The following is a 26,772-nucleotide window of genomic DNA, read 5'->3' as shown; positions in this document are numbered from 1 at the left end:
GAAAGACAGCAACACCCCGTCAGCCATCGCCGTGGACCTCAGTGGTAGCGAATTGTTGTGGCAGAGTAGATATTCGTACGCATTTTCTAAGCTCTGGAATGTATTTTTCGCGAGCGCTGTGACGACTGCAAGAAGTGTACACTGCAACAGCCTCCTTAGCTCAGGGGCAGAGCACTGGTCTTGTAAACCAGGGGTCGTGAGTTCGATTCTCACAGGGGGCAGCACAATTTTAAATGGGCCAATGTAATGCTTTGAACCGAAAATTTCAAAATAGCGTGTCTTTTCGGGCCAGAGCCAAGATAACAGATGATGATAGACGAAAGACAGCAACACCCCGTCAGCCATCGCCGTGGACCTCAGTGGTAGCGAATTGTTGTGGCAGAGTAGATATTCGTACGCATTTTCTAAGCTCTGGAATGTATTTTTCGCGAGCGCTGTGACGACTGCAAGAAGTGTACACTGCAACAGCCTCCTTAGCTCAGGGGCTGAGCACTGGTCTTGTAAACCAGGGGTCGTGAGTTCGATTCTCACAGGGGGCAGCACAATTTTAAATGGGCCAATGTAATGCTTTGAACCGAAAATTTCAAAATAGCGTGTCTTTTCGGGCCAGAGCCAAGATAACAGATGATGATAGACGAAAGACAGCAACACCCCGTCAGCCATCGCCGTGGACCTCAGTGGTAGCGAATTGTTGTGGCAGAGTAGATATTCGTACGCATTTTCTAAGCTCTGGAATGTATTTTTCGCGAGCGCTGTGACGACTGCAAGAAGTGTACACTGCAACAGCCTCCGTAGCTCAGGGGCAGAGCACTGGTCTTGTGAACCAGGGGTCGTGAGTTCGATTCTCACAGGAGGCAGCACAATTTTAAATGGGCCAATGTAATGCTTTGAACCGAAAATTTCAAAATAGCGTGTCTTTTCGGGCCAGAGCCAAGATAACAGATGATGATAGACGAAAGACAGCAACACCCCGTCAGCCATCGCCGTGGACCTCAGTGGTAGCGAATTGTTGTGGCAGAGTAGATATTCGTACGCATTTTCTAAGCTCTGGAATGTATTTTTCGCGAGCGCTGGTGACGACTGCAAGAAGTGTACACTGCAACAGCCTCCTTAGCGCAGGGGCAGAGCACTGGTCTTGTAAACCAGGGGTCGTGAGTTCGATTCTCACAGGGGGCAGCACAATTTTAAATGGGCCAATGTAATGCTTTGAACCGAAAATTTCAAAATAGCGTGTCTTTTCGGGCCAGAGCCAAGATAACAGATGATGATAGACGAAAGACAGCAACACCCCGTCAGCCATCGCCGTGGACCTCAGTGGTAGCGAATTGTTGTGGCAGAGTAGATATTCGTACGCATTTTCTAAGCTCTGGAATGTATTTTTCGCGAGCGCTGTGACGACTGCAAGAAGTGTACACTGCAACAGCCTCCTTAGCTCAGGGCAGAGCACTGGTCTTGTAAACCAGGGGTTGTGAGTTCGATTCTCACAGGGGGCAGCACAATTTTAAATGGGCCAATGTAATGCTTTGAACCGAAAATTTCAAAATAGCGTGTCTTTTCGGGCCAGCGCCAAGATAACAGATGATGATAGACGAAAGACAGCAACACCCGTCAGCCATCGCCGTGGACCTCAGTGGTAGCGAATTGTTGTGGCAGAGTAGATATTCGTACGCATTTTCTAAGCTCTGGAATGTATTTTTTCGCGAGCGCTGTGACGACTGCAAGAAGTGTACACTGCAACAGCCTCCTTAGCTCAGGGGCAGAGCACTTGTCTTGTAAACCAGGGGTCGTGAGTTCGATTCTCACAGGGGGCAGCACAATTTTAAATGGGCCAATGTAATGCTTTGAACCGAAAATTTCAAAATAGCGTGTCTTTTCGGGCCAGAGCCAAGATAACAGATGATGATAGACGAAAGACAGCAACACCCCGTCAGCCATCGCCGTGGACCTCAGTGGTAGCGAATTGTTGTGGCAGAGTAGATATTCGTACGCATTTTCTAAGCTCTGGAATGTATTTTTCGCGAGCGCTGTGACGACTGCAAGAAGTGTACACTGCAACAGCCTCCTTAGCTCAGGGGCAGAGCACTGGTCTTGTGAACCAGGGGTCGTGAGTTTGATTCTCACAGGGGGCAGCACAATTTTTAAATGGGCCAATGTAATGCTTTGAACCGAAAATTTCAAAATAGCGTGTCTTTTCGGGCCAGAGCCAAGATAACAGATGATGATAGACGAAAGACAGCAACACCCCGTCAGCCATCGCCGTGGACCTCAGTGGTAGCGAATTGTTGTGGCAGAGTAGATATTCGTACGCATTTTCTAAGCTCTGGAATGTATTTTTCGCGAGCGCTGTGACGACTGCAAGAAGTGTACACTGCAACAGCCTCCTTAGCTCAGGGGCAGAGCACTGGTCTTGTAAACGAGGGGTCGTGAGTTCGATTCTCACAGGGGGCAGCACAATTTTAAATGGGCCAATGTAATGCTTTGAACCGAAAATTTCAAAATAGCGTGTCTTTTCGGGCCAGAGCCAAGATAACAGATGATGATAGACGAAAGACAGCAACACCCCGTCAGCCATCGCGTGGACCTCAGTGGTAGCGAATTGTTGTGGCAGAGTAGATATTCGTACGCATTTTCTAAGCTTCTGGAATGTATTTTTCGCGAGCGCTGTGACGACTGCAAGAAGTGTACACTGCAACAGCCTCCTTAGCTCAGGGGCAGAGCACTGGTCTTGTAAACCAGGGGTCGTGAGTTCGATTCTCACAGGGGGCAGCACAATTTTAAATGGGCCAATGTAATGCTTTGAACCGAAAATTTCAAAATAGCGTGTCTTTTCGGGCCAGAGCCAAGATAACAGATGATGATAGACGAAAGACAGCAACACCCCGTCAGCCATCGCCGTGGACCTCAGTGGTAGCGAATTGTTGTGGCAGAGTAGATATTCGTACGCATTTTCTAAGCTCTGGAATGTATTTTTCGCGAGCGCTGTGACGACTGCAAGAAGTGTACACTGCAACAGCCTCCTTAGCTCAGGGGCAGAGCACTGGTCTTGTAAACCAGGGGTCGTGAGTTCGATTCTCACAGGGGGCAGCACAATTTTAAATGGGCCAATGTAATGCTTTGAACCGAAAATTTCAAAATAGCGTGTCTTTTCGGGCCAGAGCCAAGATAACAGATGATGATAGACGAAAGACAGCAACACCCCGTCAGCCATCGCCGTGGACCTCAGTGGTAGCGAATTGTTGTGGCAGAGTAGATATTCGTACGCATTTTCTAAGCTCTGAATGTATTTTTCGCGAGCGCTGTGACGACTGCAAGAAGTGTACACTGCAACAGCCTCCTTAGCTCAGGGGGCAGAGCACTGGTCTTGTAAACCAGGGGTCGTGAGTTCGATTCTCACAGGGGCAGCACAATTTTAAATGGGCCAATGTAATGCTTTGACCGAAAATTTCAAATTAGCGTGTCTTTTCGGGCCAGAGCCAAGATAACAGATGATGATAGACGAAAGACAGCAACACCCCGTCAGCCATCGCCGTGGACCTCAGTGGTAGCGAATTGTTGTGGCAGAGTAGATATTCGTACGCATTTTCTAAGCTCTGGAATGTATTTTTCGCGAGCGCTGTGACGACTGCAAGAAGTGTACACTGCAACAGCCTCCTTAGCTCAGGGGCAGAGCACTGTCTTGTAAACCAGGGGTCGTGAGTTCGATTCTCACAGGGGGCAGCACAATTTTAAATGGGCCAATGTAATGCTTTGAACCGAAAATTTCAAAATAGCGTGTCTTTTCGGGCCAGAGCCAAGATAACAGATGATGATAGACGAAAGACAGCAACACCCCGTCAGCCATCGCCGTGGACCTCAGTGGTAGCGAATTGTTGTGGCAGAGTAGATATTCGTACGCATTTTCTAAGCTCTGGAATGTATTTTTCGCGAGCGCTGTGACGACTGCAAGAAGTGTACACTGCAACACCCTCCTTAGCTCAGGGGCAGAGCACTGGTCTTGTAAACCAGGGGTCGTGAGTTCGATTCTCACAGGGGGCAGCACAATTTTAAATGGGCCAATGTAATGCTTTGAACCGAAAATTTCAAAATAGCGTGTCTTTTCGGGCCAGAGCCAAGATAACAGATGATGATAGACGAAAGACAGCAACACCCCGTCAGCCATCGCCGTGGACCTCAGTGGTAGCGAATTGTTGTGGCAGAGTAGATATTCGTACGCATTTTCTAAGCTCTGGAATGTATTTTTCGCGAGCGCTGTGACGACTGCAAGAAGTGTACACTGCAACAGCCTCCTTAGCTCAGGGGCAGAGCACTGGTCTTGTAAACCAGGGGTCGTGAGTTCGATTCTCACAGGGGGCAGCACAATTTTAAATGGGTCAATGTAATGCTTTGAACCGAAAATTTCAAAATAGCGTGTCTTTTCGGGCCAGAGCCAAGATAACAGATGATGATAGACGAAAGACAGCAACACCCCGTCAGCCATCGCCGTGGACCTCAGTGGTAGCGAATTGTTGTGGCAGAGTAGATATTCGTACGCATTTTCTAAGCTCTGGAATGTATTTTTCGCGAGCGCTGTGACGACTGCAAGAAGTGTACACTGCAACAGCCTCCTTAGCTCAGGGGCAGAGCACTGGTCTTGTAAACCAGGGGTCGTGAGTTCGATTCTCAGAGGGGGCAGCACAATTTTAAATGGGCCAATGTAATGCTTTGAACCGAAAATTTCAAAATAGCGTGTCTTTTCGGGCCAGAGCCAAGATAACAGATGATGATAGACGAAAGACAGCAACACCCCGTCAGCCATCGCCGTGGACCTCAGTGGTAGCGAATTGTTGTGGCAGAGTAGATATTCGTACGCATTTTCTAAGCTCTGGAATGTATTTTTCGCGAGCGCTGTGACGACTGCAAGAAGTGTACACTGCAACAGCCTCCTTAGCTCAGGGGCAGAGCACTGGTCTTGTAAACCAGGGGTCGTGAGTTCGATTCTCACAGGGGGCAGCACAATTTTAAATGGGCCAATGTAATGCTTTGAACCGAAAATTTCAAAATAGCGTGTCTTTTCGGGCCAGAGCCAAGATAACAGATGATGATAGACGAAAGACAGCAACACCCCGTCAGCCATCGCCGTGGACCTCAGTGGTAGCGAATTGTTGTGGCAGAGTAGATATTCGTACGCATTTTCTAAGCTCTGGAATGTATTTTTCGCGAGCGCTGTGACGACTGCAAGAAGTGTACACTGCAACAGCCTCCTTAGCTCAGGGGCAGAGCACTGGTCTTGTAAACCAGGGGTCGTGAGTTCGATTCTCACAGGGGGCAGCACAATTTTAAATGGGCCAATGTAATGCTTTGAACCGAAAATTTCAAAATAGCGTGTCTTTTCGGGCCAGAGCCAAGATAACAGATGATGATAGACGAAAGACAGCAACACCCCGTCAGCCATCGCCGTGGACCTCAGTGGTAGCGAATTGTTGTGGCAGAGTAGATATTCGTACGCATTTTCTAAGCTCTGGAATGTATTTTTCGCGAGCGCTGTGACGACTGCAAGAAGTGTACACTGCAACAGCCTCCTTAGCTCAGGGGCAGAGCACTGGTCTTGTAAACCAGGGGTCGTGAGTTCGATTCTCACAGGGGGCAGCACAATTTTAAATGGGCCAATGTAATGCTTTGAACCGAAAATTTCAAAATAGCGTGTCTTTTCGGGCCAGAGCCAAGATAACAGATGATGATAGACGAAAGACAGCAACACCCCGTCAGCCATCGCCGTGGACCTCAGTGGTAGCGAATTGTTGTGGCAGAGTAGATATTCGTACGCATTTTCTAAGCTCTGGAATGTATTTTTCGCGAGCGCTGTGACGACTGCAAGAAGTGTACACTGCAACAGCCTCCTTAGCTCAGGGGCAGAGCACTGGTCTTGTAAACCAGGGGTCGTGAGTTCGATTCTCACAGGGGGCAGCACAATTTTAAATGGGCCAATGTAATGCTTTGAACCGAAAATTTCAAAATAGCGTGTCTTTTCGGGCCAGAGCCAAGATAACAGATGATGATAGACGAAAGACAGCAACACCCCGTCAGCCATCGCCGTGGACCTCAGTGGTAGCGAATTGTTGTGGCAGAGTAGATATTCGTACGCATTTTCTAAGCTCTGGAATGTATTTTTCGCGAGCGCTGTGACGACTGCAAGAAGTGTACACTGCAACAGCCTCCTTAGCTCAGGGGCAGAGCACTGGTCTTGTAAACCAGGGGTCGTGAGTTCGATTCTCACAGGGGGCAGCACAATTTTAAATGGGCCAATGTAATGCTTTGAACCGAAAATTTCAAAATAGCGTGTCTTTTCGGGCCAGAGCCAAGATAACAGATGATGATAGACGAAAGACAGCAACACCCCGTCAGCCATCGCCGTGGACCTCAGTGGTAGCGAATTGTTGTGGCAGAGTAGATATTCGTACGCATTTTCTAAGCTCTGGAATGTATTTTTCGCGAGCGCTGTGACGACTGCAAGAAGTGTACACTGCAACAGCCTCCTTAGCTCAGGGGCAGAGCACTGGTCTTTTGAACCAGGGGTCGTGAGTTCGATTCTCACAGGGGGCAGCACAATTTTAAATGGGCCAATGTAATGCTTTGAACCGAAAATTTCAAAATAGCGTGTCTTTTCGGGCCAGAGCCAAGATAACAGATGATGATAGACGAAAGACAGCAACACCCCGTCAGCCATCGCCGTGGACCTCAGTGGTAGCGAATTGTTGTGGCAGAGTAGATATTCGTACGCATTTTCTAAGCTCTGGAATGTATTTTTCGCGAGCGCTGTGACGACTGCAAGAAGTGTACACTGCAACAGCCTCCTTAGCTCAGGGGCAGAGCACTGGTCTTGTAAACCAGGGGTCGTGAGTTCGATTCTCACAGGGGGCAGCACAATTTTAAATGGGCCAATGTAATGCTTTGAACCGAAAATTTCAAAATAGCGTGTCTTTTCGGGCCAGAGCCAAGATAACAGATGATGATAGACGAAAGACAGCAACACCCCGTCAGCCATCGCCGTGGACCTCAGTGGTAGCGAATTGTTGTGGCAGAGTAGATATTCGTACGCATTTTCTAAGCTCTGGAATGTATTTTTCGCGAGCGCTGTGACGACTGCAAGAAGTGTACACTGCAACAGCCTCCTTAGCTCAGGGGCAGAGCACTGGTCTTGTAAACCAGGGGTCGTGAGTTCGATTCTCACAGGGGGCAGCACAATTTTAAATGGGCCAATGTAATGCTTTGAACCGAAAATTTCAAAATAGCGTGTCTTTTCGGGCCAGAGCCAAGATAACAGATGATGATAGACGAAAGACAGCAACACCCCGTCAGCCATCGCCGTGGACCTCAGTGGTAGCGAATTGTTGTGGCAGAGTAGATATTCGTACGCATTTTCTAAGCTCTGGAATGTATTTTTCGCGAGCGCTGTGACGACTGCAAGAAGTGTACACTGCAACACCCTCCTTAGCGCAGGGGCAGAGCACTGGTCTTGTAAACCAGGGGTCGTGAGTTCGATTGTCACAGGGGGCAGCACAATTTTAAATGGGCCAATGTAATGCTTTGAACCGAAAATTTCAAAATAGCGTGTCTTTTCGGGCCAGAGCCAAGATAACAGATGATGATAGACGAAAGACAGCAACACCCCGTCAGCCATCGCCGTGGACCTCAGTGGTAGCGAATTGTTGTGGCAGAGTAGATATTCGTACGCATTTTCTAAGCTCTGGAATGTATTTTTCGCGAGCGCTGTGACGACTGCAAGAAGTGTACACTGCAACAGCCTCCTTAGCTCAGGGGCAGAGCACTGGTCTTGTAAACGAGGGGTCGTGAGTTCGATTCTCACAGGGGGCAGCACAATTTTAAATGGGCCAATGTAATGCTTTGAACCGAAAATTTCAAAATAGCGTGTCTTTTCGGGCCAGAGCCAAGATAACAGATGATGATAGACGAAAGACAGCAACACCCCGTCAGCCATCGCCGTGGACCTCAGTGGTAGCGAATTGTTGTGGCAGAGTAGATATTCGTACGCATTTTCTAAGCTCTGGAATGTATTTTTCGCGAGCGCTGTGACGACTGCAAGAAGTGTACACTGCAACAGCCTCCTTAGCTCAGGGGCATTCCGGCTTGAGCCGTCGTGGAGAGCGGACGTGTATACGCTGTGCTCCGTCACTGCTCAGGGCAAGGCAAGTTTTCTGCTGCTTGTGACGCCATATTCTGTTGTTTATCTTGTTATTAGTAGGTTTTTCTTTGCGTTATCAATACCTTCAAGTTGTGCTGTCTGGGTGTTCGTGTGGGTGTTTGCGTAATGGTTCCACTTTGAAGATGGCTTTGATTTCTCGACGTGATACTCTTAAGTTTACTTTTGAACGTGGATGTGTTAAACCGTCTGCCCTGGAATTTCAATATTTTGTGATTGAACAAGTCAAGATTCCTTCCGATGCAATCACTGGAATACATTTGTCGCAAATTGCTACAGTCGGATTTGTTAAATTGAAGGATTCTGATCTCTGTAGTCGTATCGTTGAAGAAAGTGGGGGTGTCATGAGATTTACACGTTCTGATGGGAGTGTTACCGAAGTACAGGTCTCTTTTGGTGGCCTTGGTTTGCGTACAGTACGGATATTTGAACTTCCGTTCGAAATCCCTTGTGATCATGTGTGCGACGTTTTACGTGCATACGGACGTGTCCTTTCTATTCATGAAGAAAAGTGGGGGACTGATTATCCGTTGCCTGTCCTGAATGGCGTGAGGCAGGTTCGCATTGATTTGATGAAGCACATCCCGTCCTTCATCAGTGTATCCGGGTATCGTGCTTTGGTAATTTATGATGGACAGCCCCGAACTTGTTCTATTTGTAACTCGACGGAGCACATTCGCGCCGAGTGTTCGCGACGTCGGATCGCGCAGTTGCCACCCGGAGACAGCGTCACGCGCTCGCCTGGCGTTGTAAACATACCGCTCTCGTATGCGGCAGCGGCTGTCAGCGCTCCACAGTCCCCTTCCGTTGCGACAAGTGTCGTCCAAGCGGGGAGTACCGAAAATGTCTCACAAGCAGTTCCCCCTCACGATTCCACGTTTTCTGACCAGAGTGAACCTGCCCTACCCCGGATACGAAACGAAGGACCGGTTAACCCACAGGTTTCGACTGATTCTCCCCAGCGTCGAACTGATGAGAAAGCGCTCCAGGAGTTGGAATACTCAGTCACTGTAGGAGCTTCTCTGCCTCACTCCCCACCGGACGACGAGCCAGATATGGTCACTTCATCTCCTAGATCGCGAAAAAACAAGAAGAGGCGGATTGCCCATCCGGCGGCGGCGCACGAGGTCCCAAAAACCAGGGAAAAGTTGCGTCAGATTACGAAGATGGACAGTGACCAAAGTAATGATGGCCACGAGGAAACTAAGGATATTTCAGATAGTTCAACATATAGTCCAGATAGAGAAGATGATAGAAACCCTGTACCCCACGGGTCTAGTGGAGGCATGGAGTGTACTGAAGGCTTGCCGGCTCCCAATGATGGTCCCCCCAGACGGCCATCTCGTGACTGTAGCACGGATCGGCCTTCCCCTGGGATGGACTGGGCGACGGACAAGGCAGATGACTCTGTACCCCGAGCAACGACATCAGTTGACACATTGCCCATGATCATTGATAGCATATCCGTTGATGAAAGTCTCCTTGCAGGGCACCCTGGGTCGCTCCGCTAAATTGAAATTCCTCATTTGTCCACTGATAACAACAGGAAGCTTTTGTTGAACGTTAGACTGGTTTTTATGTTGGTGTGTCCGTTTGTTTTATCTTCTTAAATGGAACGACGATTACAGAGAACGTCACAGACTTACAATATCATGACTTTGAATGTTAACAGGATCAGGAGTCCACTAAAATTGGCGGCTTTGAAAGATTTCCTGTATAATTCGGATACCGATATTGCTCTCTTGCAGGAGGTTATGGTCAGTGAATTTCATTTCCCGGGGTTTACTGAAATTATGAATGTCGCTTTCGAAAATGAATGTGGTACGGCTATATTGGTGAAACATGGTATACCCGCAGTGCCTGTGTGTCTTCTAGAATCCGGTCGCGGAATCGCTTGTAAAATCTTTAATACGACGGTTGTTAATGTCTATGCCCCCTCTGGAAGCAGCTCCCGAGCGGCCAGGACAAAATTTTTCACTGGTGAAATGGTGCACTTATTAAACGACGATTCAGAAAATATCATCATAGCTGGCGACTGGAACTGTGTACTGACGGCAAAAGATCAAAAACCGAACTTTAATTTCTCTCAAGCACTGAAAGATTGCGTCACAGCCTTACGTCTTACAGATGCATGGGAATTATTTCACCCCACGACTGTGAAGTTTACATATATGACGAACTTGTCTGCCAGTAGAATTGACAGAATTTATTTATCCGATAGTTTAAGGCCGTGTGCATCTTCCATAGACACGATTCCCACCAGTTTTTCTGATCACTGTGGAGTTCGTTGTAGCGTACATCTCGTCCGGCAAAAGACCTATTGGGGACGCGGGCTTTGGAAATTGAATGTCAGTCTCCTTAACGACACAGACTTAACTGAATCCATCCAAGTGACCTGGAATATGTGCCTCAGAGCGAGACCCAGATACGTTTCCACCATTGACTGGTGGACCAACTACGCTAAAAGGAAACTGCGGACGACTTTGATCGCCTATGGCAAGGAACGGGCTCAACTTCGGAAAGACACTATCGAATTTTATTATACCTGTTTGCGAGAACTGTATGATCGTCCAGTTTTGTCTGCTGAACACTTCACGCAAATAAAGAAAATTAAGGCGATTTTAACCCACCTGAAACGTAAGCAACTTGATGGTCTGAAGGTGAAGTCCAGATCACATTCAACTGTCGCAGACGAAACTGCCTCTTTGTATCATCTCCTTCGGCATGCCAAGAATAGAAGGAATAGTTTTATCGACACCCTGCGCGATGCGAATAACGAGGTGCTCCATGACCAACGTGACATCATTAACGAAATCCATCGCTTTTTTACGAGCTTATATACTGCACCTGAAGTCAATGACCAGTCTGTAGCGACGTTACTTCACGGCACAGACTCGATTGTTACTGATGACGAGAATAGGGCGATGTTGGAAATATTTTCTAGTGATGACGTTTTGGATATCGTTAAAACCTCTCCGGTCAACAAGACGCCTGGGCCGGATGGTTTACCGGTCGAATTTTACTACAGGTTTTGGAATGTTATCGGCGATACGTTCACCACCATCATCAATGAAGTCATCAATGGTGTCTCCATACCTTCGGAGTTTAAAGAGGGTGTCTTTGTGATGGTACCCAAGGGGCGCGGAACAAAGGATGTCCGTCGTCTGCGACCAATATGTTTATTAAATGGAGACTACAAAATTGCTGCCCGTGCACTGAAATTGCGACTGACTGCAGTACTACAACGTGTCATTGTGCAGGACCAAACGGCCCTTCCGCATAGAAGTATCCTCAAAACAGTCAGTGAATATCGTGATATTATTTCAATTTTTTCAGCAGCCAAAGTTAAAGGTGCTCTATGCTTTATTGATTTTGCGAATGCTTTTGACCGGATTGATCATCGTTATCTTTTTAAAACAATGTCGGCCCTGGGTTTTGGGGGTCGGTGCTTGCGGTCTTTGCAAGGTATGATTACTGGGATGACAGCCAAAATACTTGTCAACGGTCAATGCACGAGAGCCATAAATATTTGTCGCGGATTCCCGCAAGGAAGCCCACTCTCCATGCTCCTCTATGTCATAGCTCTGGAACCTCTTGTCCGACATTTAAACGTTAACTTGGAAGGGATCACCATTATGTCGGTAAAGAAAGTCACCAATGTGTATGCCGATGATTTAGGCGCCATAGTTCGGAGTGACGACGATGTTCAAGCTCTTAAGGCCGCCTTACAACTTTATTGTGGTGCTACTGGTGCTGCTGTGAATAACACGAAAAGCTCTATGCTCAGCCTGAATGGTTTTGCGAACGCAGACTTCGATTGGATCACGTCCACGAACCAACATAAATCTCTCGGTGTCACATTCTCTAGCTGCCCGCTCAGGATGGCTTCAGTTAATTGGAAGAACATGCTTACCACCATCAGAGGCTCATTAATAGAGCATCGAAATAGGGACCTTAATTTAATGCAAAGGGTACAACTCATTAACTGTGTGATCCTGTCAAAAGCGGTTTATCTAGGGCAATGTCTTCCTATTCCCTTGGGCATCGCAAAAAATATCACGAGGGCCGTTTGTCAGCTGTTATGGCGAGGCTGTATTTTTAAAGTGGCAGCTCGTACAGTGACCTTACCTCCGGGAGCAGGTGGCCTCGGACTCACAGATATTCGCCAAAAGACAGTGACATTATTTATCAAGCGTACTCGCGAATATCTCCGTAAGTACCCTGACAGTATTACAACGAAACTATTTCATCTGACTGAACCTAAGAGTTTAGATGCTCCTGTCAACGTGGCTCCTATTAATTACAAGCTGAACCACGTCAGACTTTACTTCACTGAGGTCAGTTACAAAGAGAGCATACATCTGCCACCCAGCCGCACCGCCACGTCAGCTGCTACTTCAGTCAGGAATCGAATCGAGCATAAATACCCATCCAAAGATTGGAATACTGTGTGGAAGAATATTCATAATAAAGTCTTACCAATGTCAGTACGGTCGACATGGTATCAAGTGGTTAACGATATCATCGCAAACAATGCGAGACTACATGCTATAGGACTTCATGATACTCCCTTGTGTCGCCGTTGTGTGATATGTTGACACGACAGTTCACAGGTTTACTTGCCAAGGATACAATACCATATGGAACCACATTAAGCAGCAGGTCGCATTCCTCACGCGCAGTGATGGTAGATTCATCACTACCACCGAGCTATCTGCCCCGGACACAATGTATTTTCCGCGTCAGAAACATAATACCATAATGTGGCTGTATGGTAATTTTGTTCACTTTGTCATCCACACACCGACCATGGACACCATTGAGGACTACAAGTGCTACATCACGGAGGAATATTACAAGCACCGGACGCAACGGAACCAAAACAAGCATTTTGGAAATATGTTACAAATACTCTTTCAAAAGGAAGGAATTGGATGATGTGTTGAATGATAGACTGTGACTGTAGACTGATTTCAGTGTCATGTATTGTGTGTGTACCAAAGAAGTCAACGTATCTCAGTTTACCACTTAATTTTTCTTTCTTTCTCAACAAATTTCAACGGATCATGTTTATCTCATTTTGTACACCCATCCAACGACACAGAATGCGTTAATTTGGATGGCGTGGATTATTTTTCTCACCACGTTTGGTATGGATACAATTACGTGCAAAGGAGCATTTCATTTCATTTTAGCATTGAAGCTCGCCGAAGAAGGAAAAAAAATAAAAAAAAAAAAAAGTCGGTAGAGCATTAGGCTTTTAACCTAAGGGTCCAGGGTTCAAGAAAAAAAAAAATATAAAAAAAAAAAAAAAAAAAGGGCAGAGCACTGGTCTTGTAAACCAGGGGTCGTGAGTTCGATTCTCACAGGGGGCAGCACAATTTTAAATGGGCCAATGTAATGCTTTGAACCGAAAATTTCAAAATAGCGTGTCTTTTCGGGCCAGAGCCAAGATAACAGATGATGATAGACGAAAGACAGCAACACCCCGTCAGCCATCGCCGTGGACCTCAGTGGTAGCGAATTGTTGTGGCAGAGTAGATATTCGTACGCATTTTCTAAGCTCTGGAATGTATTTTTCGCGAGCGCTGTGACGACTGCAAGAAGTGTACACTGCAACAGCCTCCTTAGCTCAGGGGCAGAGCACTGGTCTTGTAAACCAGGGGTCGTGAGTTCGATTCTCACAGGGGGCAGCACAATTTTAAATGGGCCAATGTAATGCTTTGAACCGAAAATTTCAAAATAGCGTGTCTTTTCGGGCCAGAGCCAAGATAACAGATGATGATAGACGAAAGACAGCAACACCCCGTCAGCCATCGCCGTGGACCTCAGTGGTAGCGAATTGTTGTGGCAGAGTAGATATTCGTACGCATTTTCTAAGCTCTGGAATGTATTTTTCGCGAGCGCTGTGACGACTGCAAGAAGTGTACACTGCAACAGCCTCCTTAGCTCAGGGGCAGAGCACTGGTCTTGTGAACCAGGGGTCGTGAGTTCGATTCTCACAGGGGGCAGCACAATTTTAAATGGGCCAATGTAATGCTTTGAACCGAAAATTTCAAAATAGCGTGTCTTTTCGGGCCAGAGCCAAGATAACAGATGATGATAGACGAAAGACAGCAACACCCCGTCAGCCATCGCCGTGGACCTCAGTGGTAGCGAATTGTTGTGGCAGAGTAGATATTCGTACGCATTTTCTAAGCTCTGGAATGTATTTTTCGCGAGCGCTGTGACGACTGCAAGAAGTGTACACTGCAACAGCCTCCTTAGCTCAGGGGCAGAGCACTGGTCTTGTGAACCAGGGGTCGTGAGTTCGATTCTCACAGGGGGCAGCACAATTTTAAATGGGCCAATGTAATGCTTTGAACCGAAAATTTCAAAATAGCGTGTCTTTTCGGGCCAGAGCCAAGATAACAGATGATGATAGACGAAAGACAGCAACACCCCGTCAGCCATCGCCGTGGACCTCAGTGGTAGCGAATTGTTGTGGCAGAGTAGATATTCGTACGCATTTTCTAAGCTCTGGAATGTATTTTTCGCGAGCGCTGTGACGACTGCAAGAAGTGTACACTGCAACAGCCTCCTTAGCTCAGGGGCAGAGCACTGGTCTTGTAAACCAGGGGTCGTGAGTTCGATTCTCACAGGGGGCAGCACAATTTTAAATGGGCCAATGTAATGCTTTGAACCGAAAATTTCAAAATAGCGTGTCTTTTCGGGCCAGAGCCAAGATAACAGATGATGATAGACGAAAGACAGCAACACCCCGTCAGCCATCGCCGTGGACCTCGGTGGTAGCGAATTGTTGTGGCAGAGTAGATATTCGTACGCATTTTCTAAGCTCTGGAATGTATTTTTCGCGAGCGCTGTGACGACTGCAAGAAGTGTACACTGCAACAGCCTCCTTAGCTCAGGGGCAGAGCACTGGTCTTGTAAACGAGGGGTCGTGAGTTCGATTCTCACAGGGGGCAGCACAATTTCAAATGGGCCAATGTAATGCTTTGAACCGAAAATTTCAAAATAGCGTGTCTTTTCGGGCCAGAGCCAAGATAACAGATGATGATAGACGAAAGACAGCAACACCCCGTCAGCCATCGCCGTGGACCTCAGTGGTAGCGAATTGTTGTGGCAGAGTAGATATTCGTACGCATTTTCTAAGCTCTGGAATGTATTTTTCGCGAGCGCTGTGACGACTGCAAGAAGTGTACACTGCAACAGCCTCCTTAGCTCAGGGGCAGAGCACTGGTCTTGTAAACCAGGGGTCGTGAGTTCGATTCTCACAGGGGGCAGCACAATTTTAAATGGGCCAATGTAATGCTTTGAACCGAAAATTTCAAAATAGCGTGTCTTTTCGGGCCAGAGCCAAGATAACAGATGATGATAGACGAAAGACAGCAACACCCCGTCAGCCATCGCCGTGGACCTCAGTGGTAGCGAATTGTTGTGGCAGAGTAGATATTCGTACGCATTTTCTAAGCTCTGGAATGTATTTTTCGCGAGCGCTGTGACGACTGCAAGAAGTGTACACTGCAACAGCCTCCTTAGCTCAGGGGCAGAGCACTGGTCTTGTAAACCAGGGGTCGTGAGTTCGATTCTCACAGGGGGCAGCACAATTTTAAATGGGCCAATGTAATGCTTTGAACCGAAAATTTCAAAATAGCGTGTCTTTTCGGGCCAGAGCCAAGATAACAGATGATGATAGACGAAAGACAGCAACACCCCGTCAGCCATCGCCGTGGACCTCAGTGGTAGCGAATTGTTGTGGCAGAGTAGATATTCGTACGCATTTTCTAAGCTCTGGAATGTATTTTTCGCGAGGACTGTGACGACTGCAAGAAGTGTACACTGCAACAGCCTCCTTAGCTCAGGGGCAGAGCACTGGTCTTGTAAACCAGGGGTCGTGAGTTCGATTCTCACAGGGGGCAGCACAATTTTAAATGGGCCAATGTAATGCTTTGAACCGAAAATTTCAAAATAGCGTGTCTTTTCGGGCCAGAGCCAAGATAACAGATGATGATAGACGAAAGACTGCAACACCCCGTCAGCCATCGCCGTGGACCTCAGTGGTAGCGAATTGTTGTGGCAGAGTAGATATTCGTACGCATTTTCTAAGCTCTGGAATGTATTTTTCGCGAGCGCTGTGACGACTGCAAGAAGTGTACACTGCAACAGCCTCCTTAGCTCAGGGGCAGAGCACTGGTCTTGTAAACGAGGGGTCGTGAGTTCGATTCTCACAGGGGGCAGCACAATTTTAAATGGGCCAATGTAATGCTTTGAACCGAAAATTTCAAAATAGCGTGTCTTTTCGGTCCAGAGCCAAGATAACAGATGATGATAGACGAAAGACAGCAACACCCCGTCAGCCATCGCCGTGGACCTCAGTGGTAGCGAATTGTTGTGGCAGAGTAGATATTCGTACGCATTTTCTAAGCTCTGGAATGTATTTTTCGCGAGCGCTGTGACGACTGCAAGAAGTGTACACTGCAACAGCCTCCTTAGCTCAGGGGCAGAGCACTGGTCTTGTAAACCAGGGGTCGTGAGTTCGATTCTCACAGGGGGCAGCACAATTTTAAATGGGCCAATGTAATGCTTTGAACCGAAAATTTCAAAATAGCGTGTCTTTTCGGGCCAGAGCCAAGATAACAGATGATGATAGACGAAAGACAGCAACACCCCGTCAGCCATCGCCGTGGACCTCAGTGGTAGCGAATTGTTGTGGCAGAGTAGATATTCGTACGCATTTTCTAAGCTCTGGAATGTATTTTTCGCGAGCGCTGTAACGACTGCAAGAAGTGTACACTGCAACAGCCTCCTTAGCTCAGGGGCAGAGCACTGGTCTTGTAAACCAGGGGTCGTGAGTTCGATTCTCACAGGGGGCAGCACAATTTTAAATGGGCCAATGTAATGCTTTGAACCGAAAATTTCAAAATAGCGTGTCTTTTCGGGCCAGAGCCAAGATAACAGATGATGATAGACGAAAGACAGCAACACCCCGTCAGCCATCGCCGTGGACCTCAGTGGTAGCGAATTGTTGTGGCAGAGTAGATATTCGTACGCATTTTCTAAGCTCTGGAATGTATTTTTCGCGAGCGCTGTGACGACTGCAAGAAGTGCACACTGCAACAGCCTCCTTAGCTCAGGGGCAGAGCACTGGTCTTGTAAACCAGGGGTCGTGAGTTCGATTCTCACAGGGGGCAGCACAATTTTAAATGGGCCAATGTAATGCTTTGAACCGAAAATTTCAAAATAGCGTGTCTTTTCGGGCCAGAGCCAAGATAACAGATGATGATAGACGAAAGACAGCAACACCCCGTCAGCCATCGCCGTGGACCTCAGTGGTAGCGAATTGTTGTGGCAGAGTAGATATTCGTACGCATTTTCTAAGCTCTGGAATGTATTTTTCGCGAGCGCTGTGACGACTGCAAGAAGCGTACACTGCAACAGCCTCCTTAGCTCAGGGGCAGAGCACTGGTCTTGTAAACCAGGGGTCGTGAGTTCGATTCTCACAGGGGGCAGCACAATTTTAAATGGGCCAATGTAATGCTTTGAACCGAAAATTTCAAAATAGCGTGTCTTTTCGGGCCAGAGCCAAGATAACAGATGATGATAGACGAAAGACAGCAACACCCCGTCAGCCATCGCCGTGGACCTCAGTGGTAGCGAATTGTTGTGGCAGAGTAGATATTCGTACGCATTTTCTAAGCTCTGGAATGTATTTTTCGCGAGCGCTGTGACGACTGCAAGAAGTGAACACTGCAACAGCCTCCTTAGCTCAGGGGCAGAGCACTGGTCTTGTAAACCAGGGGTCGTGAGTTCGATTCTCACAGGGGGCAGCACAATTTTAAATGGGCCAATGTAATGCTTTGAACCGAAAATTTCAAAATAGCGTGTCTTTTCGGGCCAGAGCCAAGATAACAGATGATGATAGACGAAAGACAGCAACACCCCGTCAGCCATCGCCGTGGACCTCAGTGGTAGCGAATTGTTGTGGCAGAGTAGATATTCGTACGCATTTTCTAAGCTCTGGAATGTATTTTTCGCGAGCACTGTGACGACTGCAAGAAGTGTACACTGCAACAGCCTCCTTAGCTCAGGGGCAGAGCACTGGTCTTGTAAACCAGGGGTCGTGAGTTCGATTCTCACAGGGGGCAGCACAATTTTAAATGGGCCAATGTAATGCTTTGAACCGAAAATTTCAAAATAGCGTGTCTTTTCGGGCCAGAGCCAAGATAACAGATGATGATAGACGAAAGACAGCAACACCCCGTCAGCCATCGCCGTGGACCTCAGTGGTAGCGAATTGTTGTGGCAGAGTAGATATTCGTACGCATTTTCTAAGCTCTGGAATGTATTTTTCGCGAGCGCTGTGACGACTGCAAGAAGTGTACACTGCAACAGCCTCCTTAGCTCAGGGGCAGAGCACTGGTCTTGTAAACGAGGGGTCGTGAGTTCGATTCTCACAGGGGGCAGCACAATTTTAAATGGGCCAATGTAATGCTTTGAACCGAAAATTTCAAAATAGCGTGTCTTTTCGGGCCAGAGCCAAGATAACAGATGATGATAGACGAAAGACAGCAACACCCCGTCAGCCATCGCCGTGGACCTCAGTGGTAGCGAATTGTTGTGGCAGAGTAGATATTCGTACGCATTTTCTAAGCTCTGGAATGTATTTTTCGCGAGCGCTGTGACGACTGCAAGAAGTGTACACTGCAACAGCCTCCTTAGCTCAGGGGCAGAGCACTGGTCTTGTAAACCAGGGGTCGTGAGTTCGATTCTCACAGGGGGCAGCACAATTTTAAATGGGCCAATGTAATGCTTTGAACCGAAAATTTCAAAATAGCGTGTCTTTTCGGGCCAGAGCCAAGATAACAGATGAAGATAGACGAAAGACAGCAACACCCCGTCAGCCATCGCCGTGGACCTCAGTGGTAGCGAATTGTTGTGGCAGAGTAGATATTCGTACGCATTTTCTAAGCTCTGGAATGTATTTTTCGCGGGCGCTGTGACGACTGCAAGAAGTGTACACTGCAACAGCCTCCTTAGCTCAGGGGCAGAGCACTGGTCTTGTAAACGAGGGGTCGTGAGTTCGATTCTCACAGGGGGCAGCACAATTTTAAATGGGCCAATGTAATGCTTTGAACCGAAAATTTCAAAATAGCGTGTCTTTTCGGGCCAGAGCCAAGATAACAGATGATGATAGACGAAAGACAGCAACACCCCGTCAGCCATCGCCGTGGACCTCAGTGGTAGCGAATTGTTGTGGCAGAGTAGATATTCGTACGCATTTTCTAAGCTCTGGAATGTATTTTTCGCGAGCGCTGTGACGACTGCAAGAAGTGTACACTGCAACAGCCTCCTTAGCTCAGTGGCAGAGCACTGGTCTTGTAAACGAGGGGTCGTGAGTTCGATTCTCACAGGGGGCAGCACAATTTTAAATGGGCCAATGTAATGCTTTGAACCGAAAATTTCAAAATAGCGTGTCTTTTCGGGCCAGAGCCAAGATAACAGATGATGATAGACGAAAGACAGCAACACCCCGTCAGCCATCGCCGTGGACCTCAGTGGTAGCGAATTGTTGTGGCAGAGTAGATATTCGTACGCATTTTCTAAGCTCAGGAATGTATTTTTCGCGAGCGCTGTGACGACTGCAAGAAGTGTACACTGCAACAGCCTCCTTAGCTCAGGGGCAGAGCACTGGTCTTGTAAACCAGGGGTCGTGAGTTCGATTCTCACAGGGGGCAGCACAATTTTAAATGGGCCAATGTAATGCTTTGAACCGAAAATTTCAAAATAGCGTGTCTTTTCGGGCCAGAGCCAAGATAACAGATGATGATAGACGAAAGACAGCAACACCCCGTCAGCCATCGCCGTGGACCTCAGTGGTAGCGAATTGTTGTGGCAGAGTAGATATTCGTACGCATTTTCTAAGCTCTGGAATGTATTTTTCGCGAGCGCTGTGACGACTGCAAGAAGTGTACACTGCAACAGCCTCCTTAGCTCAGGGGCAGAGCACTGGTCTTGTAAACCAGGGGTCGTGAGTTCGATTCTCACAGGGGGCAGCACAATTTTAAATGGGCCAATGTAATGCTTTGAACCGAAAATTTCAAAATAGCGTGTCTTTTCGGGCCAGAGCCAAGATAACAGATGATGATAGACGAAAGACAGCAACACCCCGTCAGCCATCGCCGTGGACCTCAGTGGTAGCGAATTGTTGTGGCAGAGTAGATATTCGTACGCATTTTCTAAGCTCTGGAATGTATTTTTCGCGAGCACTGTGACGACTGCAAGAAGTGTACACTGCAACAGCCTCCTTAGCTCAGGGGCAGAGCACTGGTCTTGTAAACCAGGGGTCGTGAGTTCGATTCTCACAGGGGGCAGCACAATTTTAAATGGGCCAATGTAATGCTTTGAACCGAAAATTTCAAAATAGCGTGTCTTTTCGGGCCAGAGCCAAGATAACAGATGATGATAGACGAAAGACAGCAACACCCCGTCAGCCATCGCCGTGGACCTCAGTGGTAGCGAATTGTTGTGGCAGAGTAGATATTCGTACGCATTTTCTAAGCTCTGGAATGTATTTTTCGCGAGCGCTGTGACGACTGCAAGAAGTGTACACTGCAACAGCCTCCTTAGCTCAGGGGCAGAGCACTGGTCTTGTTAACCAGGGGTCGTGAGTTCGATTGTCACAGGGGGCAGCACAATTTTAAATGGGCCAATGTAATGCTTTGAACCGAAAATTTCAAAATAGCGTGTCTTTTCGGGCCAGAGCCAAGATAACAGATGATGATAGACGAAAGACAGCAACACCCCGTCAGCCATCGCCGTGGACCTCAGTGGTAGCGAATTGTTGTGGCAGAGTAGATATTCGTACGCATTTTCTAAGCTCTGGAATGAATTTTTGCGAGCGCTGTGACGACTGCAAGAAGTGTACACTGCAACAGCCTCCTTAGCTCATGGGCAGAGCACTGGTCTTGTAAACCAGGGGTCGTGAGTTCGATTCTCACAGGGGGCAGCACAATTTTAAATGGGCCAATGTAATGCTTTGAACCGAAAATTTCAAAATAGCGTGTCTTTTCGGGCCAGAGCCAAGATAACAGATGATGATAGACGAAAGACAGCAACACCCCGTCAGCCATCGCCGTGGACCTCAGTGGTAGCGAATTGTTGTGGCAGAGTAGATATTCGTACGCATTTTCTAAGCTCTGGAATGTATTTTTCGCGAGCGCTGTGACGACTGCAAGAAGTGTACACTGCAACAGCCTCCTTAGCTCAGGGGCAGAGCACTGGTCTTGTAAACCAGGGGTCGTGAGTTCGATTCTCACAGGGGGCAGCACAATTTTAAATGGGCCAATGTAATGCTTTGAACCGAAAATTTCAAAATAGCGTGTCTTTTCGGGCCAGAGCCAAGATAACAGATGATGATAGACGAAAGACAGCAACACCCCGTCAGCCATCGCTGTGGACCTCAGTGGTAGCGAATTGTTGTGGCAGAGTAGATATTCGTACGCATTTTCTAAGCTCTGGAATGTATTTTTCGCGAGCGCTGTGACGACTGCAAGAAGTGCACACTGCAACAGCCTCCTTAGCTCAGGGGCAGAGCACTGGTCTTGTAAACCAGGGGTCGTGAGTTCGATTCTCACAGGGGGCAGCACAATTTTAAATGGGCCAATGTAATGCTTTGAACCGAAAATTTCAAAATAGCGTGTCTTTTCGGGCCAGAGCCAAGATAACAGATGATGATAGACGAAAGACAGCAACACCCCGTCAGCCATCGCCGTGGACCTCAGTGGTAGCGAATTGTTGTGGCAGAGTAGATATTCGTACGCATTTTCTAAGCTCTGGAATGTATTTTTCGCGAGCGCTGTGACGACTGCAAGAAGTGTACACTGCAACAGCCTCCTTAGCTCAGGGGCAGAGCACTGGTCTTGTAAACCAGGGGTCGTGAGTTCGATTCTCACAGGGGGCAGCACAATTTTAAATGGGCCAATGTAATGCTTTGAACCGAAAATTTCAAAATAGCGTGTCTTTTCGGGCCAGAGCCAAGATAACAGATGATGATAGACGAAAGACAGCAACACCCCGTCAGCCATCGCCGTGGACCTCAGTGGTAGCGAATTGTTGTGGCAGAGTAGATATTCGTACGCATTTTCTAAGCTCTGGAATGTATTTTTCGCGAGCAATGTGACGACTGCAAGAAGTGTACACTGCAACAGCCTCCTTAGCTCAGGGGCAGAGCACTGGTCTTGTAAACCAGGGGTCGTGAGTTCGATTCTCACAGGGGGCAGCACAATTTTAAATGGGCCAATGTAATGCTTTGAACCGAAAATTTCAAAATAGCGTGTCTTTTCGGGCCAGAGCCAAGATAACAGATGATGATAGACGAAAGACAGCAACACCCCGTCAGCCATCGCCGTGGACCTCAGTGGTAGCGAATTGTTGTGGCAGAGTAGATATTCGTACGCATTTTCTAAGCTCTGGAATGTATTTTTCGCGAGCGCTGTGACGACTGCAAGAAGTGTACACTGCAACAGCCTCCTTAGCTCAGGGGCAGAGCACTGGTCTTGTAAACCAGGGGTCGTGAGTTCGATTCTCACAGGGGGCAGCACAATTTTAAATGGGCCAATGTAATGCTTTGAACCGAAAATTTCAAAATAGCGTGTCTTTTCGGGCCAGAGCCAAGATAACAGATGATGATAGACGAAAGACAGCAACACCCCGTCAGCCATCGCCGTGGACCTCAGTGGTAGCGAATTGTTGTGGCAGAGTAGATATTCGTACGCATTTTCTAAGCTCTGGAATGTATTTTTCGCGAGCGCTGTGACGACTGCAAGAAGTGTACACTGCAACAGCCTCCTTAGCTCAGGGGCAGAGCACTGGTCTTGTAAACCAGGGGTCGTGAGTTCGATTCTCACAGGGGGCAGCACAATTTTAAATGGGCCAATGTAATGCTTTGAACCGAAAATTTCAAAATAGCGTGTCTTTTCGGGCCAGAGCCAAGATAACAGATGATGATAGACGAAAGACAGCAACACCCCGTCAGCCATCGCCGTGGACCTCAGTGGTAGCGAATTGTTGTGGCAGAGTAGATATTCGTACGCATTTTCTAAGCTCTGGAATGTATTTTTCGCGAGCGCTGTGACGACTGCAAGAAGTGTACACTGCAACAGCCTCCTTAGCTCAGGGGCAGAGCACTGGTCTTGTAAACCAGGGGTCGTGAGTTCGATTCTCACAGGGGGCAGCACAATTTTAAATGGGCCAATGTAATGCTTTGAACCGAAAATTTCAAAATAGCGTGTCTTTTCGGGCCAGAGCCAAGATAACAGATGATGATAGACGAAAGACAGCAACACCCCGTCAGCCATCGCCGTGGACCTCAGTGGTAGCGAATTGTTGTGGCAGAGTAGATATTCGTACGCATTTTCTAAGCTCTGGAATGTATTTTTCGCGAGCGCTGTGACGACTGCAAGAAGTGTACACTGCAACAGCCTCCTTAGCTCAGGGGCAGAGCACTGGTCTTGTAAACCAGGGGTTGTGAGTTCGATTCTCACAGGGGGCAGCACAATTTTAAATGGGCCAATGTAATGCTTTGAACCGAAAATTTCAAAATAGCGTGTCTTTTCGGGCCAGAGCCAAGATAACAGATGATGATAGACGAAAGACAGCAACACCCCGTCACCCATCGCCGTGGACCTCAGTGGTAGCGAATTGTTGTGGCAGAGTAGATATTTGTACGCATTTTCTAAGCTCTGGAATGTATTTTTCGCGAGCGCTGTGACGACTGCAAGAAGTGTACACTGCAACAGCCTCCTTAGCTCAGGGGCAGAGCACTGGTCTTGTAAACCAGGGGTCGTGAGTTCGATTCTCACAGGGGGCAGCACAATTTTAAATGGGCCAATGTAATGCTTTGAACCGAAAATTTCAAAATAGCGTGTCTTTTCGAGCCAGAGCCAAGATAACAGATGATGATAGACGAAAGACAGCAACACCCCGTCAGCCATCGCCGTGGACCTCAGTGGTAGCGAATTATTGTGGCAGAGTAGATATTCGTACGCATTTTCTAAGCTCTGGAATGTATTTTTCGCGAGCGCTGTGACGACTGCAAGAAGTGTACACTGCAACAGCCTCCTTAGCTCAGGGGCAGAGCACTGGTCTTGTAAACGAGGGGTCGTGAGTTCGATTCTCACAGGGCGCAGCACAATTTTAAATGGGCCAATGTAATGCTTTGAACCGAAAATTTCAAAATAGCGTGTCTTTTCGGGCCATAGCCAAGATAACAGATGATGATAGACGAAAGACAGCAACACCCCGTCAGCCATCGCCGTGGACCTCAGTGGTAGCGAATTGTTGTGGCAGAGTAGATATTCGTACGCATTTTCTAAGCTCTGGAATGTATTTTTCGCGAGCGCTGTGACGACTGCAAGAAGTGTACACTGCAGCAGCTTCCTTAGCTCAGGGGCAGAGCACTGGTCTTGTAAACCAGGGGTCGTGAGTTCGATTGTCACAGGGGGCAGCACAATTTTAAATGGGCCAATGTAATGCTTTGAACCGAAAATTTCAAAATAGCGTGTCTTTTCGGGCCAGAGCCAAGATAACAGATGATGATAGACGAAAGACAGCAACACCCCGTCAGCCATCGCCGTGGACCTCAGTGGTAGCGAATTGTTGTGGCAGAGTAGATATTCGTACGCATTTTCTAAGCTCTGGAATGTATTTTTCGCGAGCGCTGTGACGACTGCAAGAAGTGTACACTGCAACAGCCTCCTTAGCTCAGGGGCAGAGCACTGGTCTTGTAAACCAGGGGTCGTGAGTTCGATTCTCACAGGGGGCAGCACAATTTTAAATGGGCCAATGTAATGCTTTGAACCGAAAATTTCAAAATAGCGTGTCTTTTCGGGCCAGAGCCAAGATAACAGATGATGATAGACGAAAGACAGCAACACCCCGTCAGCCATCGCCGTGGACCTCAGTGGTAGCGAATTGTTGTGGCAGAGTAGATATTCGTACGCATTTTCTAAGCTCTGGAATGTATTTTTCGCGAGCGCTGTGACGACTGCAAGAAGTGTACACTGCAACAGCCTCCTTAGCTCAGGGGCAGAGCACTGGTCTTGTAAACCAGGGGTCGTGAGTTCGATTCTCACAGGGGGCAGCACAATTTTAAATGGGCCAATGTAATGCTTTGAACCGAAAATTTCAAAATAGCGTGTCTTTTCGGGCCAGAGCCAAGATAACACATGATGATAGACGAAAGACAGCAACACCCCGTCAGCCATCGCCGTGGACCTCAGTGGTAGCGAATTGTTGTGGCAGAGTAGATATTCGTACGCATTTTCTAAGCTCTGGAATGTATTTTTCGCGAGCGCTGTGACGACTGCAAGAAGTGTACACTGCAACAGCCTCCTTAGCTCAGGGCCAGAGCACTGGTCTTGTAAACCAGGGGTCGTGAGTTCGATTCTCACAGGGGGCAGCACAATTTTAAATGGGCCAATGTAATGCTTTGAACCGAAAATTTCAAAATAGCGTGTCTTTTCGGGCCAGAGCCAAGATAACAGATGATGATAGACGAAAGACAGCAACACCCCGTCAGCCATCGCCGTGGACCTCAGTGGTAGCGAATTGTTGTGGCAGAGTAGATATTCGTACGCATTTTCTAAGCTCTGGAATGTATTTTTCGCGAGCGCTGTGACGACTGCAAGAAGTGTACACTGCAACAGCCTCCTTAGCTCAGGGGCAGAGCACTGGTCTTGTAAACCAGGGGTCGTGAGTTCGATTCTCACAGGGGGCAGCACAATTTTAAATGGGCCAATGTAATGCTTTGAACCGAAAATTTCAAAATAGCGTGTCTTTTCGGGCCAGAGCCAAGATAACAGATGATGATAGACGAAAGACAGCAACACCCCGTCAGCCATCGCCGTGGACCTCAGTGGTAGCGAATTGTTGTGGCAGAGTAGATATTCGTACGCATTTTCTAAGCTCTGGAATGTATTTTTCGCGAGCGCTGTGACGACTGCAAGAAATGTACACTGCAACAGCCTCCTTAGCTCAGGGGCAGAGCACTGGTCTTGTAAACCAGGGGTTGTGAGTTCGATTCTCACAGGGGGCAGCACAATTTTAAATGGGCCAATGTAATGCTTTGAACCGAAAATTTCAAAATAGCGTGTCTTTTCGGGCCAGAGCCAAGATAACAGATGATGATAGACGAAAGACAGCAACACCCCGTCACCCATCGCCGTGGACCTCAGTGGTAGCGAATTGTTGTGGCAGAGTAGATATTCGTACGCATTTTCTAAGCTCTGGAATGTATTTTTCGCGAGCGCTGTGACGACTGCAAGAAGTGTACACTGCAACAGCCTCCTTAGCTCAGGGGCAGAGCACTGGTCTTGTAAACCAGGGGTCGTGAGTTCGATTCTCACAGGGGGCAGCACAATTTTAAATGGGCCAATGTAATGCTTTGAACCGAAAATTTCAAAATAGCGTGTCTTTTCGAGCCAGAGCCAAGATAACAGATGATGATAGACGAAAGACAGCAACACCCCGTCAGCCATCGCCGTGGACCTCAGTGGTAGCGAATTGTTGTGGCAGAG

General features: G+C 47.7%; 65 non-coding genes across 65 annotated transcripts; all 65 read left to right on the top strand.

Moving 5' to 3' along the window:
• The first annotated feature begins 149 nt into the window (after window positions 1-149).
• On the top strand, window positions 150-221 carry Trnat-ugu (transfer RNA threonine (anticodon UGU)). Its single transcript has one exon. It is a non-coding gene; the product is annotated as a tRNA-Thr (tRNA).
• A 246-nt stretch (window positions 222-467) lies between these two features.
• On the top strand, window positions 468-539 carry Trnat-ugu (transfer RNA threonine (anticodon UGU)). The gene has a single exon. It is a non-coding gene; the product is annotated as a tRNA-Thr (tRNA).
• Window positions 540-785: 246 nt separating this feature from the next.
• Trnat-ugu (transfer RNA threonine (anticodon UGU)) lies at window positions 786-857 on the top strand. The gene has a single exon. It is a non-coding gene; the product is annotated as a tRNA-Thr (tRNA).
• Window positions 858-1,104: 247 nt separating this feature from the next.
• Window positions 1,105-1,176, top strand: Trnat-ugu (transfer RNA threonine (anticodon UGU)). Its single transcript has one exon. It is a non-coding gene; the product is annotated as a tRNA-Thr (tRNA).
• Window positions 1,177-1,422: 246 nt separating this feature from the next.
• Trnat-ugu (transfer RNA threonine (anticodon UGU)) lies at window positions 1,423-1,493 on the top strand. The gene has a single exon. It is a non-coding gene; the product is annotated as a tRNA-Thr (tRNA).
• A 246-nt stretch (window positions 1,494-1,739) lies between these two features.
• On the top strand, window positions 1,740-1,811 carry Trnat-ugu (transfer RNA threonine (anticodon UGU)). Its single transcript has one exon. It is a non-coding gene; the product is annotated as a tRNA-Thr (tRNA).
• A 246-nt stretch (window positions 1,812-2,057) lies between these two features.
• Trnat-ugu (transfer RNA threonine (anticodon UGU)) lies at window positions 2,058-2,129 on the top strand. The gene has a single exon. It is a non-coding gene; the product is annotated as a tRNA-Thr (tRNA).
• A 247-nt stretch (window positions 2,130-2,376) lies between these two features.
• On the top strand, window positions 2,377-2,448 carry Trnat-ugu (transfer RNA threonine (anticodon UGU)). The gene has a single exon. It is a non-coding gene; the product is annotated as a tRNA-Thr (tRNA).
• Window positions 2,449-2,694: 246 nt separating this feature from the next.
• Window positions 2,695-2,766, top strand: Trnat-ugu (transfer RNA threonine (anticodon UGU)). The gene has a single exon. It is a non-coding gene; the product is annotated as a tRNA-Thr (tRNA).
• A 246-nt stretch (window positions 2,767-3,012) lies between these two features.
• On the top strand, window positions 3,013-3,084 carry Trnat-ugu (transfer RNA threonine (anticodon UGU)). The gene has a single exon. It is a non-coding gene; the product is annotated as a tRNA-Thr (tRNA).
• Window positions 3,085-3,329: 245 nt separating this feature from the next.
• Trnat-ugu (transfer RNA threonine (anticodon UGU)) lies at window positions 3,330-3,404 on the top strand. The gene has a single exon. It is a non-coding gene; the product is annotated as a tRNA-Thr (tRNA).
• Window positions 3,405-3,646: 242 nt separating this feature from the next.
• Trnat-ugu (transfer RNA threonine (anticodon UGU)) lies at window positions 3,647-3,717 on the top strand. Its single transcript has one exon. It is a non-coding gene; the product is annotated as a tRNA-Thr (tRNA).
• A 246-nt stretch (window positions 3,718-3,963) lies between these two features.
• On the top strand, window positions 3,964-4,035 carry Trnat-ugu (transfer RNA threonine (anticodon UGU)). Its single transcript has one exon. It is a non-coding gene; the product is annotated as a tRNA-Thr (tRNA).
• A 246-nt stretch (window positions 4,036-4,281) lies between these two features.
• Trnat-ugu (transfer RNA threonine (anticodon UGU)) lies at window positions 4,282-4,353 on the top strand. The gene has a single exon. It is a non-coding gene; the product is annotated as a tRNA-Thr (tRNA).
• Window positions 4,354-4,599: 246 nt separating this feature from the next.
• On the top strand, window positions 4,600-4,671 carry Trnat-ugu (transfer RNA threonine (anticodon UGU)). Its single transcript has one exon. It is a non-coding gene; the product is annotated as a tRNA-Thr (tRNA).
• Window positions 4,672-4,917: 246 nt separating this feature from the next.
• On the top strand, window positions 4,918-4,989 carry Trnat-ugu (transfer RNA threonine (anticodon UGU)). The gene has a single exon. It is a non-coding gene; the product is annotated as a tRNA-Thr (tRNA).
• Window positions 4,990-5,235: 246 nt separating this feature from the next.
• Trnat-ugu (transfer RNA threonine (anticodon UGU)) lies at window positions 5,236-5,307 on the top strand. Its single transcript has one exon. It is a non-coding gene; the product is annotated as a tRNA-Thr (tRNA).
• A 246-nt stretch (window positions 5,308-5,553) lies between these two features.
• Trnat-ugu (transfer RNA threonine (anticodon UGU)) lies at window positions 5,554-5,625 on the top strand. The gene has a single exon. It is a non-coding gene; the product is annotated as a tRNA-Thr (tRNA).
• Window positions 5,626-5,871: 246 nt separating this feature from the next.
• Window positions 5,872-5,943, top strand: Trnat-ugu (transfer RNA threonine (anticodon UGU)). The gene has a single exon. It is a non-coding gene; the product is annotated as a tRNA-Thr (tRNA).
• A 246-nt stretch (window positions 5,944-6,189) lies between these two features.
• On the top strand, window positions 6,190-6,261 carry Trnat-ugu (transfer RNA threonine (anticodon UGU)). Its single transcript has one exon. It is a non-coding gene; the product is annotated as a tRNA-Thr (tRNA).
• Window positions 6,262-6,507: 246 nt separating this feature from the next.
• Window positions 6,508-6,579, top strand: Trnak-uuu (transfer RNA lysine (anticodon UUU)). Its single transcript has one exon. It is a non-coding gene; the product is annotated as a tRNA-Lys (tRNA).
• Window positions 6,580-6,825: 246 nt separating this feature from the next.
• On the top strand, window positions 6,826-6,897 carry Trnat-ugu (transfer RNA threonine (anticodon UGU)). Its single transcript has one exon. It is a non-coding gene; the product is annotated as a tRNA-Thr (tRNA).
• Window positions 6,898-7,143: 246 nt separating this feature from the next.
• Trnat-ugu (transfer RNA threonine (anticodon UGU)) lies at window positions 7,144-7,215 on the top strand. The gene has a single exon. It is a non-coding gene; the product is annotated as a tRNA-Thr (tRNA).
• A 564-nt stretch (window positions 7,216-7,779) lies between these two features.
• On the top strand, window positions 7,780-7,851 carry Trnat-ugu (transfer RNA threonine (anticodon UGU)). Its single transcript has one exon. It is a non-coding gene; the product is annotated as a tRNA-Thr (tRNA).
• A 5,967-nt stretch (window positions 7,852-13,818) lies between these two features.
• Trnat-ugu (transfer RNA threonine (anticodon UGU)) lies at window positions 13,819-13,890 on the top strand. The gene has a single exon. It is a non-coding gene; the product is annotated as a tRNA-Thr (tRNA).
• Window positions 13,891-14,136: 246 nt separating this feature from the next.
• Window positions 14,137-14,208, top strand: Trnat-ugu (transfer RNA threonine (anticodon UGU)). Its single transcript has one exon. It is a non-coding gene; the product is annotated as a tRNA-Thr (tRNA).
• A 246-nt stretch (window positions 14,209-14,454) lies between these two features.
• Window positions 14,455-14,526, top strand: Trnat-ugu (transfer RNA threonine (anticodon UGU)). The gene has a single exon. It is a non-coding gene; the product is annotated as a tRNA-Thr (tRNA).
• A 246-nt stretch (window positions 14,527-14,772) lies between these two features.
• Trnat-ugu (transfer RNA threonine (anticodon UGU)) lies at window positions 14,773-14,844 on the top strand. Its single transcript has one exon. It is a non-coding gene; the product is annotated as a tRNA-Thr (tRNA).
• Window positions 14,845-15,090: 246 nt separating this feature from the next.
• Trnat-ugu (transfer RNA threonine (anticodon UGU)) lies at window positions 15,091-15,162 on the top strand. Its single transcript has one exon. It is a non-coding gene; the product is annotated as a tRNA-Thr (tRNA).
• Window positions 15,163-15,408: 246 nt separating this feature from the next.
• Trnat-ugu (transfer RNA threonine (anticodon UGU)) lies at window positions 15,409-15,480 on the top strand. Its single transcript has one exon. It is a non-coding gene; the product is annotated as a tRNA-Thr (tRNA).
• Window positions 15,481-15,726: 246 nt separating this feature from the next.
• Trnat-ugu (transfer RNA threonine (anticodon UGU)) lies at window positions 15,727-15,798 on the top strand. Its single transcript has one exon. It is a non-coding gene; the product is annotated as a tRNA-Thr (tRNA).
• A 246-nt stretch (window positions 15,799-16,044) lies between these two features.
• Window positions 16,045-16,116, top strand: Trnat-ugu (transfer RNA threonine (anticodon UGU)). Its single transcript has one exon. It is a non-coding gene; the product is annotated as a tRNA-Thr (tRNA).
• Window positions 16,117-16,362: 246 nt separating this feature from the next.
• Window positions 16,363-16,434, top strand: Trnat-ugu (transfer RNA threonine (anticodon UGU)). Its single transcript has one exon. It is a non-coding gene; the product is annotated as a tRNA-Thr (tRNA).
• A 246-nt stretch (window positions 16,435-16,680) lies between these two features.
• On the top strand, window positions 16,681-16,752 carry Trnat-ugu (transfer RNA threonine (anticodon UGU)). Its single transcript has one exon. It is a non-coding gene; the product is annotated as a tRNA-Thr (tRNA).
• Window positions 16,753-16,998: 246 nt separating this feature from the next.
• Window positions 16,999-17,070, top strand: Trnat-ugu (transfer RNA threonine (anticodon UGU)). The gene has a single exon. It is a non-coding gene; the product is annotated as a tRNA-Thr (tRNA).
• Window positions 17,071-17,316: 246 nt separating this feature from the next.
• Window positions 17,317-17,388, top strand: Trnat-ugu (transfer RNA threonine (anticodon UGU)). Its single transcript has one exon. It is a non-coding gene; the product is annotated as a tRNA-Thr (tRNA).
• Window positions 17,389-17,634: 246 nt separating this feature from the next.
• Trnat-ugu (transfer RNA threonine (anticodon UGU)) lies at window positions 17,635-17,706 on the top strand. The gene has a single exon. It is a non-coding gene; the product is annotated as a tRNA-Thr (tRNA).
• A 246-nt stretch (window positions 17,707-17,952) lies between these two features.
• Trnat-ugu (transfer RNA threonine (anticodon UGU)) lies at window positions 17,953-18,024 on the top strand. Its single transcript has one exon. It is a non-coding gene; the product is annotated as a tRNA-Thr (tRNA).
• Window positions 18,025-18,270: 246 nt separating this feature from the next.
• Trnat-ugu (transfer RNA threonine (anticodon UGU)) lies at window positions 18,271-18,342 on the top strand. Its single transcript has one exon. It is a non-coding gene; the product is annotated as a tRNA-Thr (tRNA).
• Window positions 18,343-18,588: 246 nt separating this feature from the next.
• On the top strand, window positions 18,589-18,660 carry Trnat-ugu (transfer RNA threonine (anticodon UGU)). Its single transcript has one exon. It is a non-coding gene; the product is annotated as a tRNA-Thr (tRNA).
• A 246-nt stretch (window positions 18,661-18,906) lies between these two features.
• On the top strand, window positions 18,907-18,978 carry Trnat-ugu (transfer RNA threonine (anticodon UGU)). The gene has a single exon. It is a non-coding gene; the product is annotated as a tRNA-Thr (tRNA).
• A 246-nt stretch (window positions 18,979-19,224) lies between these two features.
• On the top strand, window positions 19,225-19,296 carry Trnat-ugu (transfer RNA threonine (anticodon UGU)). The gene has a single exon. It is a non-coding gene; the product is annotated as a tRNA-Thr (tRNA).
• Window positions 19,297-19,542: 246 nt separating this feature from the next.
• Trnat-ugu (transfer RNA threonine (anticodon UGU)) lies at window positions 19,543-19,614 on the top strand. The gene has a single exon. It is a non-coding gene; the product is annotated as a tRNA-Thr (tRNA).
• Window positions 19,615-19,860: 246 nt separating this feature from the next.
• Trnat-ugu (transfer RNA threonine (anticodon UGU)) lies at window positions 19,861-19,932 on the top strand. Its single transcript has one exon. It is a non-coding gene; the product is annotated as a tRNA-Thr (tRNA).
• A 246-nt stretch (window positions 19,933-20,178) lies between these two features.
• Trnat-ugu (transfer RNA threonine (anticodon UGU)) lies at window positions 20,179-20,250 on the top strand. The gene has a single exon. It is a non-coding gene; the product is annotated as a tRNA-Thr (tRNA).
• A 246-nt stretch (window positions 20,251-20,496) lies between these two features.
• Window positions 20,497-20,568, top strand: Trnat-ugu (transfer RNA threonine (anticodon UGU)). The gene has a single exon. It is a non-coding gene; the product is annotated as a tRNA-Thr (tRNA).
• Window positions 20,569-20,814: 246 nt separating this feature from the next.
• Trnat-ugu (transfer RNA threonine (anticodon UGU)) lies at window positions 20,815-20,886 on the top strand. Its single transcript has one exon. It is a non-coding gene; the product is annotated as a tRNA-Thr (tRNA).
• A 245-nt stretch (window positions 20,887-21,131) lies between these two features.
• On the top strand, window positions 21,132-21,203 carry Trnat-ugu (transfer RNA threonine (anticodon UGU)). Its single transcript has one exon. It is a non-coding gene; the product is annotated as a tRNA-Thr (tRNA).
• Window positions 21,204-21,449: 246 nt separating this feature from the next.
• On the top strand, window positions 21,450-21,521 carry Trnat-ugu (transfer RNA threonine (anticodon UGU)). The gene has a single exon. It is a non-coding gene; the product is annotated as a tRNA-Thr (tRNA).
• Window positions 21,522-21,767: 246 nt separating this feature from the next.
• On the top strand, window positions 21,768-21,839 carry Trnat-ugu (transfer RNA threonine (anticodon UGU)). The gene has a single exon. It is a non-coding gene; the product is annotated as a tRNA-Thr (tRNA).
• A 246-nt stretch (window positions 21,840-22,085) lies between these two features.
• On the top strand, window positions 22,086-22,157 carry Trnat-ugu (transfer RNA threonine (anticodon UGU)). Its single transcript has one exon. It is a non-coding gene; the product is annotated as a tRNA-Thr (tRNA).
• A 246-nt stretch (window positions 22,158-22,403) lies between these two features.
• Trnat-ugu (transfer RNA threonine (anticodon UGU)) lies at window positions 22,404-22,475 on the top strand. Its single transcript has one exon. It is a non-coding gene; the product is annotated as a tRNA-Thr (tRNA).
• A 246-nt stretch (window positions 22,476-22,721) lies between these two features.
• Window positions 22,722-22,793, top strand: Trnat-ugu (transfer RNA threonine (anticodon UGU)). The gene has a single exon. It is a non-coding gene; the product is annotated as a tRNA-Thr (tRNA).
• Window positions 22,794-23,039: 246 nt separating this feature from the next.
• Window positions 23,040-23,111, top strand: Trnat-ugu (transfer RNA threonine (anticodon UGU)). The gene has a single exon. It is a non-coding gene; the product is annotated as a tRNA-Thr (tRNA).
• Window positions 23,112-23,357: 246 nt separating this feature from the next.
• Trnat-ugu (transfer RNA threonine (anticodon UGU)) lies at window positions 23,358-23,429 on the top strand. Its single transcript has one exon. It is a non-coding gene; the product is annotated as a tRNA-Thr (tRNA).
• A 246-nt stretch (window positions 23,430-23,675) lies between these two features.
• Window positions 23,676-23,747, top strand: Trnat-ugu (transfer RNA threonine (anticodon UGU)). Its single transcript has one exon. It is a non-coding gene; the product is annotated as a tRNA-Thr (tRNA).
• Window positions 23,748-23,993: 246 nt separating this feature from the next.
• Trnat-ugu (transfer RNA threonine (anticodon UGU)) lies at window positions 23,994-24,065 on the top strand. Its single transcript has one exon. It is a non-coding gene; the product is annotated as a tRNA-Thr (tRNA).
• Window positions 24,066-24,311: 246 nt separating this feature from the next.
• On the top strand, window positions 24,312-24,383 carry Trnat-ugu (transfer RNA threonine (anticodon UGU)). The gene has a single exon. It is a non-coding gene; the product is annotated as a tRNA-Thr (tRNA).
• Window positions 24,384-24,629: 246 nt separating this feature from the next.
• Window positions 24,630-24,701, top strand: Trnat-ugu (transfer RNA threonine (anticodon UGU)). The gene has a single exon. It is a non-coding gene; the product is annotated as a tRNA-Thr (tRNA).
• Window positions 24,702-24,947: 246 nt separating this feature from the next.
• On the top strand, window positions 24,948-25,019 carry Trnat-ugu (transfer RNA threonine (anticodon UGU)). The gene has a single exon. It is a non-coding gene; the product is annotated as a tRNA-Thr (tRNA).
• Window positions 25,020-25,265: 246 nt separating this feature from the next.
• Trnat-ugu (transfer RNA threonine (anticodon UGU)) lies at window positions 25,266-25,337 on the top strand. The gene has a single exon. It is a non-coding gene; the product is annotated as a tRNA-Thr (tRNA).
• Window positions 25,338-25,583: 246 nt separating this feature from the next.
• Window positions 25,584-25,655, top strand: Trnat-ugu (transfer RNA threonine (anticodon UGU)). Its single transcript has one exon. It is a non-coding gene; the product is annotated as a tRNA-Thr (tRNA).
• A 246-nt stretch (window positions 25,656-25,901) lies between these two features.
• Trnat-ugu (transfer RNA threonine (anticodon UGU)) lies at window positions 25,902-25,973 on the top strand. Its single transcript has one exon. It is a non-coding gene; the product is annotated as a tRNA-Thr (tRNA).
• A 246-nt stretch (window positions 25,974-26,219) lies between these two features.
• On the top strand, window positions 26,220-26,291 carry Trnat-ugu (transfer RNA threonine (anticodon UGU)). Its single transcript has one exon. It is a non-coding gene; the product is annotated as a tRNA-Thr (tRNA).
• Window positions 26,292-26,537: 246 nt separating this feature from the next.
• Window positions 26,538-26,609, top strand: Trnat-ugu (transfer RNA threonine (anticodon UGU)). Its single transcript has one exon. It is a non-coding gene; the product is annotated as a tRNA-Thr (tRNA).
• Window positions 26,610-26,772: the final 163 nt, after the last annotated feature.

The sequence above is a fragment of the Schistocerca cancellata genome, chromosome 1 (genome assembly GCF_023864275.1).
Source record: "Schistocerca cancellata isolate TAMUIC-IGC-003103 chromosome 1, iqSchCanc2.1, whole genome shotgun sequence".
In the NCBI taxonomy this organism is placed as follows: Eukaryota; Metazoa; Arthropoda; class Insecta; order Orthoptera; family Acrididae; genus Schistocerca; species Schistocerca cancellata.
The sequence above is the reverse complement of the archived record's forward strand: the minus strand, read 5'-3'. Positions and strand labels throughout refer to the sequence as shown.